This window comes from Pocillopora damicornis, chromosome 5, assembly GCF_964200805.1.
Source record: "Pocillopora damicornis chromosome 5, jaPocDami1.2, whole genome shotgun sequence".
NCBI lineage: Eukaryota > Metazoa > Cnidaria > Anthozoa > Scleractinia > Pocilloporidae > Pocillopora > Pocillopora damicornis.
Window position 1 is genome coordinate 24,005,255 of NC_142674.1, and position 12,394 is coordinate 24,017,648.

The window sequence follows — 12,394 nt, forward strand, 5'->3', positions numbered from 1 at the left end:
GCGTGACATGAGACTCACGCAGTCACGGTTAGGTTAAGATTGAAATAGGAGAGGTGATAATTAGAGTGATAGGTTTGAGGAGAGAGCGTTGGAAGTTTGTGACGTGGTGAACGTTGATGACAAACAATGACAGAATTTGAGGACTGAGAGTAAAGTGTACCCCACAAATTTGGTACACTTTTTCTCTAAATTTATTTTTGTTTCCGATCTCTAGCTTCACAGTAATCATTTCTTTCCTTTCGTCGAGAAACCACGGGTTACGATCGCACGTAAATTAAAGTTAATTGTCACGTATAGTGTGTATCATCATCATCATTATCATCATCATCGCTTGTTGGGCCAGTAGGTGCATAAGGCCGTCACATTGTCCGCCCAACCCCCCTGTTGCGTGTCGCTGCCCCAGCCACAATCCAGCTCTTCCATATCGCCTTGCCTTTTTCCTCTTTCAACAGTCCCTCTCCAACTGGTCTTTGGTCTCCCTCTCGCCCTTCGACATTCTGGTGTCCACTCCAATACCGCAAAAAAGTCGTTCACACCCTCTCTCCTGAGTACGTGTCCTAAACAGTTCCACCTTCTTCTTCCCACCTCGCAGCTAATTTTATTGGTGTCTGCCATTTCAACTACTCTCCTGTTTGTCATTCTTTGCTGCCATCTTGTTCTCCGTATCCGTCTTAGGCTTTAGAACTGAAAACTGTTCAGTTTTCTTTCATCAGTCTTTGTGATCTTCCATGTTTCACAACCGTGTAGCGGGACCGATCAGACTAAAGAGTAGAATAGGCATATCATGGCTCTTTTTCCTATTCCTCTAGCTGCCCACTCCTTCCATAGCCTCTGAAATGCACTTCGTACCTTCTGTATTCTGTTCCTAATGTCTTCACTGTCTCCACCTTTCTCTTCTACAATAGCTCCAAGATACGCAAACTCCTCGACATCTTTCACTTCTTCACTATTCACCACAATGCTCTCCCTGTTCCTTACAAACTCAGTCCTCAGTGTCTTGCTATTGTCTTCCTCATGGTTCAACCCATGGCCAGTAGGAATAAAAATCCTGACATTACGTATCCCTGCTTTACTCCTGACTTAATCTTGAACCAGTCTGATATCTCAAATCCATCGATTACGGCGCATTCAAACCCTCCGTATATGCCCACTTCCACTCTCACCATCTTGCGCGGTATTCCATAGCTCCCTATGATGTTCCACAATCTCTCTCCGTGTACCGAATCGAGGGCTTTTTTCAAAGTCCCCAAAGTGCGTGTGCAGACTCGCCCTCCAGTCGTCTGCCTGCTCTAAGATGTTTTTTTTAATGTAAAGATCTGTTCAGTTGTATTTCCATTTGGTCTAAAGCCAGCCTGCTCTTTTTTAAGCTTCTTGTCTTACCTTTCTTGATCCGTTCTAGCAGCATCCTGTGGAATATTTTACTGATGATGGGTAGCAAAGTCACTCCTCTCCAATTGTTACAATCATTCAATCACAATTGAATATACTGACAACAAGTTCCTTCTTACACACTTCTGGCCACCATTAACTTTTCTAAAGCCTGTTATATCATCTAGTCAGCCTACTTGCGTTGTATTCTATGTCAACCCTCAGTAGGCTGGGCCCACTTCATCTACTCCAGCTCCCCTGGCTTTGTCTTCCTTAACGTATCCTTAACCTCTTGTATTCGCCATCTTCCTACATCCACTTCCTCAATCTACTCCAGTTCTCTTGTTTCTTCTTTCTCTTCCACCGGACTTGTTGGGTCATCTGTGTTTAAAATTTTTACTCAAGTTTTCTATCCAGCTCTGCAATCTTTCTTGTGATTCTGTCTTAAGCACCCCCTGTTTGTCTTTCACACGCAATTTCCGACTCCACCGTTCCCGGCTATTGTCTTGATTATGCTGTTTAGTTCCTCGTTTTTACCATTCTCAGCGGCCTTGTCTGCTGCTGTAGCCCATTCCTCCAACCAATTCCTCTTATCCTCCCTAGCACTCTCTTTCACTTCCTTTTCTTTCGCACTATACTCCTCTTTCTATCGCTGTTCAAGTCGTTCCAATCTCGCACCCTCTATATTAAGTTTTGCCTCTTTCCCCTCCTGAATTTTTCCCCAAGTCTTGTCTCCTATCCATGGCTTGCTCTCCTTTTTTGACCTTCCAATAACTTTCTATGCGGCATCTCTGTACGTCACCAAGATCTTGTCATGCTTCCTTTGGAACCTGTTCTTCACTTTAATGTTAGATCTCCTCTTGATCTCTTAACTTTGCAACTAGCACATGTCAAACCTCACACTTGTTTCCCTCTTCCCATGCGCCTTTGCCGACTTTAGTCTCATTCTGGTTCTCACTAGGTAGTAGTCATCGTATATGTCTGCCCCTCTCATCACTCTCGTGTCCAGAATCGATGGTCTCATGCGTCCATTCAGCTGGTCGAGCTGGTTAACAGTCTTCCCACCTGGTGATTTCCAAGTCAGCTTATGGATCTCTTTCTGTAGGACACTGTTCCAGTTACAACTAAGCCATTCGTACCACAATGGTCACATAAATAAAACAAGTCAGAAACTTTTGATTTAGGCAAATTTTTTCTTGACCGTAATTCCCCTTTAATGGTCCTCATGCAGATTGGCATCCATTCCATTGAGGCTCTCTTTGCCCTCACACTCACCGTGATGGTGATTCCTCCTTGTTATGGCCCCAGTAGCAACACCCCTGGTTTGAGTGGTATCGTCGATGAATCCGGCTTCTGTAACATTTAGGTCGACTATGTCTCGCAAAAATACCCATCGTGGAACCAAGTGAATACTGAAAGAAAAAACAAATTAACAAATAAGGAAGCAAGAAGATGGTTTCTTTCACGCATAAATTGTATCCCTGATGCTTTGAACACTTTTCTGTATTATACTGACATTTAAGTTATGAGTGACATTGAATCTTTATCACTCTCTTTTCCTCCCTTCTATTTGCCTTTGACTCCATCGAGAAAATTGTTTTGAAAACGAGAGTTTTTCCATTGCCCTTACTTCCTCTCTAGAATATAATTGACATGTATCAGCGAAAATATGTTGGTAGGTTAATAAATATTCAAAACAAGTACGGCAAAACTGTTAAAGGGTAAACAAAAGTATAGCCACTTACCGACATAACCGAATTGGGTACTAACATAATTATAGTTTTAATAGGATGTAACTGATAATGGCCACTGTGTTGAAGTACACCACAGAGCAACTGAATTACTACAGGATTTGTTACGTTGTCACTGACATACTAACTGAGGGTCTGCGAACCATCTTCAAACAAGAATGGGACAATCAATACAAGACAACACTGGGAGAATGGAAAGATCAACCCAAAAATGGAATGGACTTCTGGAATGGCGAGTCTACTCGAAACAGAAAAAGAAACGCTGGGCTGTTGACAACCATGAAGAATGGCGATAGAGCTGAATGGGATTGTACCATGCTGTTTTACGCTATCCTGTATTCAGATTGCATATATTCACTCAATCCATCAATTAGATCAAATGTGGACGACCTAAGGAAATTTCGAAATGAAGAATTTGCACATATGCGACAGGGCCACCTCTCCAACGGAGATTTCCAAATTGTTATTACAAAGGTTAAAACTGCATTCCACGCACTCGGTCTCCCGACATTGAAAATCAATGACGTTCAAAATCAGACAAACTTCTTAACAGAGGAGTTAGACGAGGTTTTAAGGAAGGTTGACGACTTGAAACAAGAAATGAACAAGAAGGAAAAGGAACTTCTAGAAAAATACAAGGAACTTCTCGAAAAAGGAACAAAGCTTGAAGAAAAACTGGAAGAGCTTCAAGAGAAAGGAAAGGAACTTCAACAAAAAGAAGAACAGAGGCTTGCCTTAGAAGAGCAATTACATTCCGATGTCTCTCCATTTTGCATTCTCCCTCCCAAACCTAGCCACGACATCGCTCCTCGGGAATCTGAAGTTGGTGAAGTTTTAAAAAACCTCCAGACACTAAAAGACGCCAATGAAGGGTTGAGCATACTGTATTTGTCAGGAAATCCAGGAAGTGGAAAATCTCAGCTGGCCCGTTTAGCAGCCAAGCGATTTTACGACGAGGTCGAACAAATACCTTCGGCAGCTTCATTTGTCATGACATTGAATGCTGAAAACTCAGAAGCACTTTTGAAATCGTATGTCCTTTTCGCTCAACATTGCAAATGTCCCGGGTATGAAATAACAAACACTTACCGCTCCAAGGATTTGAACACAGACGAGAAGATTTCATATTTCAAGACCTTAATAAGTACAAAAATTGAGCATTACACTTCATGGCTGTTGGTAGTTGATAATGTGATCAGCGAATCTCGCACAAGCGACTATTTGCCAGATGCAGACAGCGAGTTGTGGGCAAGGGGTCAGATGCTAATAACAACACAAGACACTGCGTCTATGCCGTTGTCAAGCTCTTCCATACGAAATATCTCACTCAGCGCTGGAATGCATACTGATGATGCATGCTTTCTGCTGAACCTCCTCACTGGAACCACGGATGTCGAGATTATAAAAGAAACTGCGAAAGTACTCGACTACCAGCCACTTGCCTTGGCAGGCGCAGCTACGTATGTAAGACAAGTTCGTCAAAATAAAGCAACCTCGAAGTTTGGCTGGCCCGACTATTTGAAGAAATTGGAAATGGGGAAACGAAGCGCTACCGAAAACATTCTTGCTGAGACAAATCCAAGCTATTCAAAGTCCATGACCAAAGCAATAACACTCGCCGTCGAAAAGGCGATGACAGATGACATAGTTTGGCATCGCACGTTCCTTTTTCTCTCAATGTGTGCATCACAGCCGATCCTGCAAGACATTATTACCGAGTATATCAAAGCAATTGATGACGATTTTGAAGATGAAGATATGATAAGAACAAGGATGAGTCGATGTTCACTGTTGCTAATTGAAGAAGAATCAACTGGTGTTTATATTCGAGTCCATGGTGTCGTTCATGATGTTATTAAATCTGCGACAAAAGGTTTCGCAAAGGATCAAAGCTACAAAGTGGTGTATGGCGCGGTAATGTCTTTCTCAAAATTTGAAGAGCTAGAATCCATTGTTGTGGGAACAAGAATAGTTCCCCATCTTAAAACGTTGAGCTCAAAAATTGAAGACATGTCACTCGGGAAAGGAATACCAGAAGCGACCGAAAGAGCCTTGTGTAATTTTCCGGATGGCCTTTGGAGCCTTGCAAACATGTGCCAAGACCACAGTGAGTTTCGAGCGGCGCTAGTCTATGGTAAATGGCTGTTAAAAATTAAAATGAAAAGGCTGGGACCTGAGCATGTTGATGTTACAAGCTCTTACAACAATCTGGGTACTTTACACCAGGCTCTGGGCGACACAGATGAAGCAAAAGACTGCTATAAGCGTGCACTGGAGATTCAGATGAAACAGCTGGGACCTGACCATGTTCATGTTGCAAGGTCTTACAACAATCTGGGTGTTTTACACAATGATCTGGGCGACACAGATGAAGCAAAAGACTGCTATGAGCGTGCACTGAAGATTTGTCTGAAAAAGCTGGGACCTGACCATGTTGATGTTGCAAGCTCTTACAACAATCTGGGTAGTTTACACAAGTCTCTGGGCGACACAGATGAAGCAAAAGACTACTTTAAGCGTGCACTGGAGATTAAGATGAAACAGCTGGGACCTGACCATGTTGATGTTGCAAGGTCTTACAACAATCTGGGTGTTTTACACAGTGATCTGGGCGACACAGATGAAGCAAAAGACTGCTATGAGCGTGCACTGAAGATTCGTCTGAAAAAGCTGGGACCTGACCATGTTGATGTTGCAAGGTCTTACAACAATTTGGGTAGTTTACACAGTTATCTGGGCGACACAAATGAAGCAAAAGACTGCTATAAGCGTGCACTGAAGATTCGCATGAAACAGCTGGGACCTGAGCATGTTGATGTTGCAAGCTCTTACAACAATCTGGGTATTTTACACAGTGATCTGGGCGACACAGATGAAGCAAAAGACTACTTTAAGCGTGCACTGGAGATTAAGATGAAACAGCTGGGACCTGACCATGTTGATGTTGCAAGGTCTTACAACAATCTGGGTGTTTTACACAGTGATCTGGGCGACACAGATGAAGCAAAAGACTGCTATGAGCGTGCACTGAAGATTCGTCTGAAAAAGCTGGGACCTGACCATGTTGATGTTGCAAGCTCTTACAACAATCTGGGTAGCTTACACAGTTATCTGGGCGACACAGATGAAGCAAAAGACTACTTTAAGCGTGCACTGGAGATTCAGATGAAACAGCTGGGACCTGAGCATGTTGATGTTGCAAGGTCTTACAACAATCTGGGTGTTTTACACAGTGATCTGGGCAACACAGATGAAGCAAAAGACTGCTATGAGCGTGCACTGAAGATTTGTCTGAAAAAGCTGGGACCTGACCATGTTGATGTTGCAAGCTCTTACAACAATCTGGGTAGTTTACACAAGGCTCTGGGCGACACAGATAAAGCAAAAGACTACTTCAAGCGTGCACTGGAGATTAAGATGAAACAGCTGGGACCTGACCATGTTGATGTTGCAAGGTCTTACAACAATCTGGGTGTTTTACACAGTGATCTGGGCGACACAGATGAAGCAAAAGACTGCTATGAGCGTGCACTGAAGATTCGTCTGAAAAAGCTGGGACCTGACCATGTTGATGTTGCAAGGTCTTACAACAATTTGGGTAGCTTACACAGTTATCTGGGCGACACAGATGAAGCAAAAGACTGCTATAAGCGTGCACTGAAGATTCGCATGAGACAGCTGGGACCTGAGCATGTTGATGTTGCAAGCTCTTACAACAATCTGGGTATTTTACACAGTGATCTGGGCGACACAGATGAAGCAAAAGACTACTTTAAGCGTGCACTGGAGATTAAGATGAAACAGCTGGGACCTGACCATGTTGATGTTGCAACCTCTTACAACAATCTGGGTGTTTTACACAGTGATCTGGGCGACACAGATGAAGCAAAAGACTGCTATGGGCGTGCACTGAAGATTCGTCTGAAAAAGCTGGGACCTGACCATGTTGATGTTGCAAGCTCTTACAACAATCTGGGTAGTTTACACAGTTATCTGGGCGACACAGATGAAGCAAAAGACTACTTTAAGCGTGCACTGGAGATTAAGATGAAACAGCTGGGACCTGACCATGTTGATGTTGCAAGGTCTTACAACAATCTGGGTGTTTTACACAGTGATCTGGGCGACACAGATGAAGCAAAAGACTGCTATGAGCGTGCACTGAAGATTCGTCTGAAAAAGCTGGGACCTGACCATGTTGATGTTGCAAGGTCTTACAACAATTTGGGTAGTTTACACAGTTATCTGGGCGACACAGATGAAGCAAAAGACTGCTATAAGCGTGTACTGAAGATTCGCATGAAACAGCTGGGACCTGAGCATGTTGATGTTGCAAGCTCTTACAACAATCTGGGTATTTTACACAGTGATCTGGGCGACACAGATGAAGCAAAAGACTACTTTAAGCGTGCACTGGAGATTAAGATGAAACAGCTGGGACCTGACCATGTTCATGTTGCAAGGTCTTACAACAATCTGAGTGTTTTACACAGTGATCTGGGCGACACAGATGAAGCAAAAGACTGCTATTAGCGTGCACTGAAGATTCGTCTGAAAAAGCTGGGACCTGACCATGTTGATGTTGCAACCTCTTACAACAATCTGGGTAGTTTACACAGGGCTCTGGGCGACACAGATGAAGCAAAAGACTGCTATAAGTGTGCACTGAAGATTCGCATGAAACAGCTGGGACCTGAGCATGTTGATGTTGCAAGCTCTTACAACAATCTGGGTAATTTACACAGTGATCTGGGCGACACAGATGAAGCAAAAGACTGCTATAAGCATGCACTGGAGATTAAGATGAAACAGCTGGGACCTGACCATGTTGATATTGCAAGGTCTTACAACAATCTGGGTGTTTTACACAGTGATCTGGGCAACACAGATGAAGCAAAAGACTGCTATGAGCGTGCACTGAAGATTTGTCTGAAAAAGTTGGGACCTGACCATGTTGATGTTGCAAGCTCTTACAACAATCTGGGTAGTTTACGCAAGGCTCTGGGCGACACAGATGAAGCAAAAGACTGCTATGAGCGTGCACTGGAGATTCAGATGAAACAGCTGGGACCTGAGCATGTTGATGTTGCAAGCTCTTACAACAATCTGGGTAATTTACACAGTGATCTGGGCGACACAGATGAAGCAAAAGACTGCTATAAGCGTGCACTGGTAATTTGTATCTCCAAGTATGGTCAAGAACATGTAAGGACACTAGAGGTCCGGAGGAACTTATCTCGGCTAAAACAGAAAAGAAAGAGAGTTGAACCTTGTGCTTTTTTGTAAAAGAAGAAAAGAGACTCGTGTTAATAGTTTAGTAACTGTGCTGATTCATAGATGTTGTTGGTCTTTAATTTAGGTTTACTCGTTGTGTTTTCTTTGCACTTGAGAACTAAGAACGCTTTAATTTTTTCATAATATCTTGCATAATTTATGCTTTTAATATTCCGATCTGGAAACTCGCACAATTGATATGGTTTTTGTTATTTCTGAATAAGTAGTTCACTACTTTCTCATTTCTGAGGTTGCTACAAAGGGTTGCAGCTCTACGGATAATCAACAGTCAGAATATGCACCGAAGTAAAGAAATTTTTAAGTTGCTAATCATTGCTGCTTTTTAAGAATCTTGCTCTTTTAAATCTATGATTTTTCTTCATATTTATATTTAAGAGAGAATATCCATAAAAGTGGTCCGGCCGATCTAGCTTGAAAATAGATTTCGCTGATTTCTTGTACATTGAAAGACTTTCATGTCCTTATTCTAGAACCACAATCCACTTCATCTGATCTTTATAATTTATTGAGTTATGAGAGATTTTCTGATCACCCCAGCGAACACTCGTGGCGACCCATATCGAGGCTCAAATTTAAGATAACATTGGAGGTCGATTTTATGAAAACTGTCATGCCCTTTATAAAACAAACACCAGAACGAGCGATTTAACAAAAACAGTGATTTACTAGCTGAAAAAGAGTAGAAATAGATATTATTAGATATTAGAACAAAATCCATGATATTTCGCTGTTCACAGAAAACGTATTAAAGTTTTTCACTTAACGCTTCAGTACATTATATGTGAAAATTTGAAAACTGCTGTTCACCTCCCGTCCCCGCTCCTCTCTCCCCTCCCCCCCGCCACTTGTCATCAAGGCCCACGTGAGCCTCAGTCACTAGAGTCTGATCAGCGGTTGTCTTAAAGAAATAACCGTCATTTGTTCCGAACTTCGTAGAAGGAAAATTCTCTGGATAACTAATTTGCTAACATGCCACAGGAAACTAAAAAGAAAATCCCGTTACCTCTTCATCAGTAGTTGTTTAACATCCAAGGTGGAGTGGAAGTAACCTCTCATTCTTGTGGAATCGAAGAGCGAACTTCGATAAAGATCTTAAACGACGCGTACGCGGTGAATGGTGATTTTGGATATATGAAATTCATATATTTGCACTGCGGCGAAGAAATGAAATTAAGAGCTCCTCGCAGCTAAGAACACCACTGAAACGAGTAGTTGAAAATAGGACCTGAAAAAAATTCAGGCCCGTACAAGTCCTTTTTTCAACTACTCGTTTCAGTAGTGTTCTTAGTGACGAGGTGAAGTCTCACAATGTACTGGCTCACAATTCCTAATACCCACATTCCTACAAACTCCTCTTTCATCTTGAAGTAAATTTTAAACGAAAGTTCAAGTTTTTTTTCATTGGAGTCGAGGGTTGAAAATATCATTAATTTTTGTCACACAGGGCTCCCTCCCCTTCTCCCTAGTCAAAAATTCCTCAGAAAGCCTGATTAAAGCCTGAATAACGCGTAGGTGATCATTATCATGTCGTAAAGAAGTTACTTGCATGGGGATGGGGTTATTTATTAATGAAAAAAAGTTAGTAAGATTGTTCTTCGTCTAAAGGTAGAATTGTAACATGTTTTACTTCTCCATAATATTTCGGGACACGAGTGAAAAGGGGAACAAATGCGGTATTAGAAACACTATTGGAAATCGAAATTTAAAATACATTTTTTCGATGAGATACTCTTGTTAGATGACGAAACTGATAAAGATCCAAATCCAACTAAGAATGAAACATTTTGTTCTGAATTCGTAACTCTACATTGCACCCAGAGTATATCTTTGATTGTAACGTATTACACTGTCCAAGGGATTGGATTTCGATCGTCTACCTGGGCGGTTTTATCGTTGAATTGCGGCCATTTTCTCCGTGATAAAGCTTCCCTCGATGCCTGCAAGAAGTATTGAACCTTTCCTCTAATCCATATAGACCTTCTGCACTAGAACCCATCAATAGATACTGTATAACAAGATCCAAGTGACATTTTGATGAACTCGTGGATATAACGTGCAGAATATAATTGGTTATTTCGGCGGGTCAAGTCTAAGTTTACCAAAACAACCTTGAGATTTGATTTCCACTCTCCCAACAAAGTGTCAAGAGGGAATGTTCAGTTGTTCAAATTGTGATAAAAGGGCTATTGCGCAGTACATTATCGGTACAAAATTAGCCGTCATCTCTACAAGATCTCTCCTTAATTGATTTGCCAAAACTAACATTGGGTTCGCATCCTATATAAGATATATGTATGCTCTCCCCAGACTTCCTAGGCCGCGTTAACGCGTTGCTTTTTCCTATGCTTTGCATATCCACGGCTTAAACCGGTGAAGGTAGGACTATAAAAAAAAAAAGAATCTCAACTCAGATTATCTGAAGTCGTCAAACTATTTCCTTAGGCTTCAAAGTGACTATTTCGAAGCTCCGCGTAAGTATGTGGTTCCGTGTTCAGTAACTGATAATGGGAATGAGGACTCGGAAACTGCAATTCTTTAATTTCCTCATAGACAGGGTACTCATTGGATCTTCATATGCTGGATTGTTGTGTCCCCTGGTCTCAGAAGTTCTTCGCCGAGGTCTTCTGAGGGAGAAACGATAAAATAGCTGAGAAAGAGAGACACGAATCTTTAACTAGCTCGCATGTATTAAACCTTGCTATGTGATGCTATGTCATTCAAGCGAACGCGTCTTGGAACTCTGAAATAAGACAAAATCTTAACTTTGTTAATGCCTTACTCGGCCAAAATGAGAATATTTGTTTTATGCTTTGTGCGTGGGCTGTTGTGTAGTGGAGGTAGATGCCTTTAGATGCCGATATCACAAAGGATCTGAAGAGAGGATATATCAAAGTTGGGAATTGCGGTGGTTTAGTAAATAGTACGCAGGAACAACTGTTCGAGAGGTCCAAATTTAAGCCACGGTAAAGTCACAGTGATGCAATCTCGAGGACAATATGTTACTTCTTTTGTCGTCAAAGTGATGCTCTTCACCATTAAATATCAAGGGAAACTAGCAAACTATCAGAGAAACTTGATGAATCGGCAAGGGAATGGGGGAGGGCGAAGAAGAGAAATTTGGTGAGAAATTAATCTCTTTTCAACTCAGTGATCAGTGGCTTAATGGCATCTCTCATGCTCATACACTTACAGTGTAAGGTATAAACACTTTTTTTATTACATAGCTTGCAGTCAGAAACAAAGTGAAAAAAGGTTCTTATGACAAGTTTATCATGAGCTGTGGATGATTTCAAGCATCATTAAGTCACAAGGTACAAAATGTTCCATGGTATTTTTGTTTTTTTGTGTTGTTTTGATTTTTTATCTAAGAAGTCTTTTATGTAGTAAAATTGTGATCTCACTGGATTATTGTTTAATTACATACAGTGTATGTCTCATTCAGGGCTGGGAAATATGAATTATTGTAGTTTGAATTATGGCATACAGAGAGACAGTGTTTTAACCCTTCACACACTTACATCAGTATGCATATTCTCCATACTGTTCTCTATACATTTCCTAAGATGCTGTCATGGAGAATTTGTCTAACAATCAAGAGCTTCTTTAGTCTGTGATCAGCTCCTTTATTCTCCTGGCCTTAATGTTTGCTTCAGTGGGGATATGGTAAGGAGAAATTAGATGTCAGTCACTCTCAGGGATTAAACTGCTAATTACTTGGTCCTTCCTTATCACTGTTAACCCTTCACTGGCCTCTTAGCAGCTTGTGTTTCTCTACTAGGCCTCATTCTCTTCTGCGGGTGAAGAAACACTCTTGCCAAAGTGCAATTAACCTTTGAACTCCCAAGATCTGATTATTAATTCTCCCCTGTAGCTGCTACACATTTCCTTGTAAATAAGTTACAAGAATTTGGTGTTCAATCAGGGTAATATCTTGTACCTGATGAGTTTGAGTATTCTGATTACCTGTTTGCTGAATAATG

At 41.5% G+C, this 12,394-nt stretch overlaps 1 long non-coding RNA gene and 1 pseudogene across 2 annotated transcripts in view; both read left to right on the plus strand.

Moving 5' to 3' along the window:
* Window positions 1-3,157: 3,157 nt before the first annotated feature.
* LOC149046075 (uncharacterized) lies at window positions 3,158-9,173 on the plus strand (annotated as a pseudogene). Its single transcript, XR_016186605.1, has one exon. The product of XR_016186605.1 is annotated as an uncharacterized LOC149046075 (transcript).
* Window positions 9,174-11,965: 2,792 nt separating this feature from the next.
* Window positions 11,966-12,394, plus strand: part of LOC149046076 (uncharacterized) — a 59,898-nt gene continuing 59,469 nt past the window's right edge. Inside the window, exon 1 of the long non-coding RNA XR_016186620.1 lies at window positions 11,966-12,077. This is a non-coding gene — a long non-coding RNA (uncharacterized LOC149046076). The remainder of the gene's footprint in view (window positions 12,078-12,394) is intronic.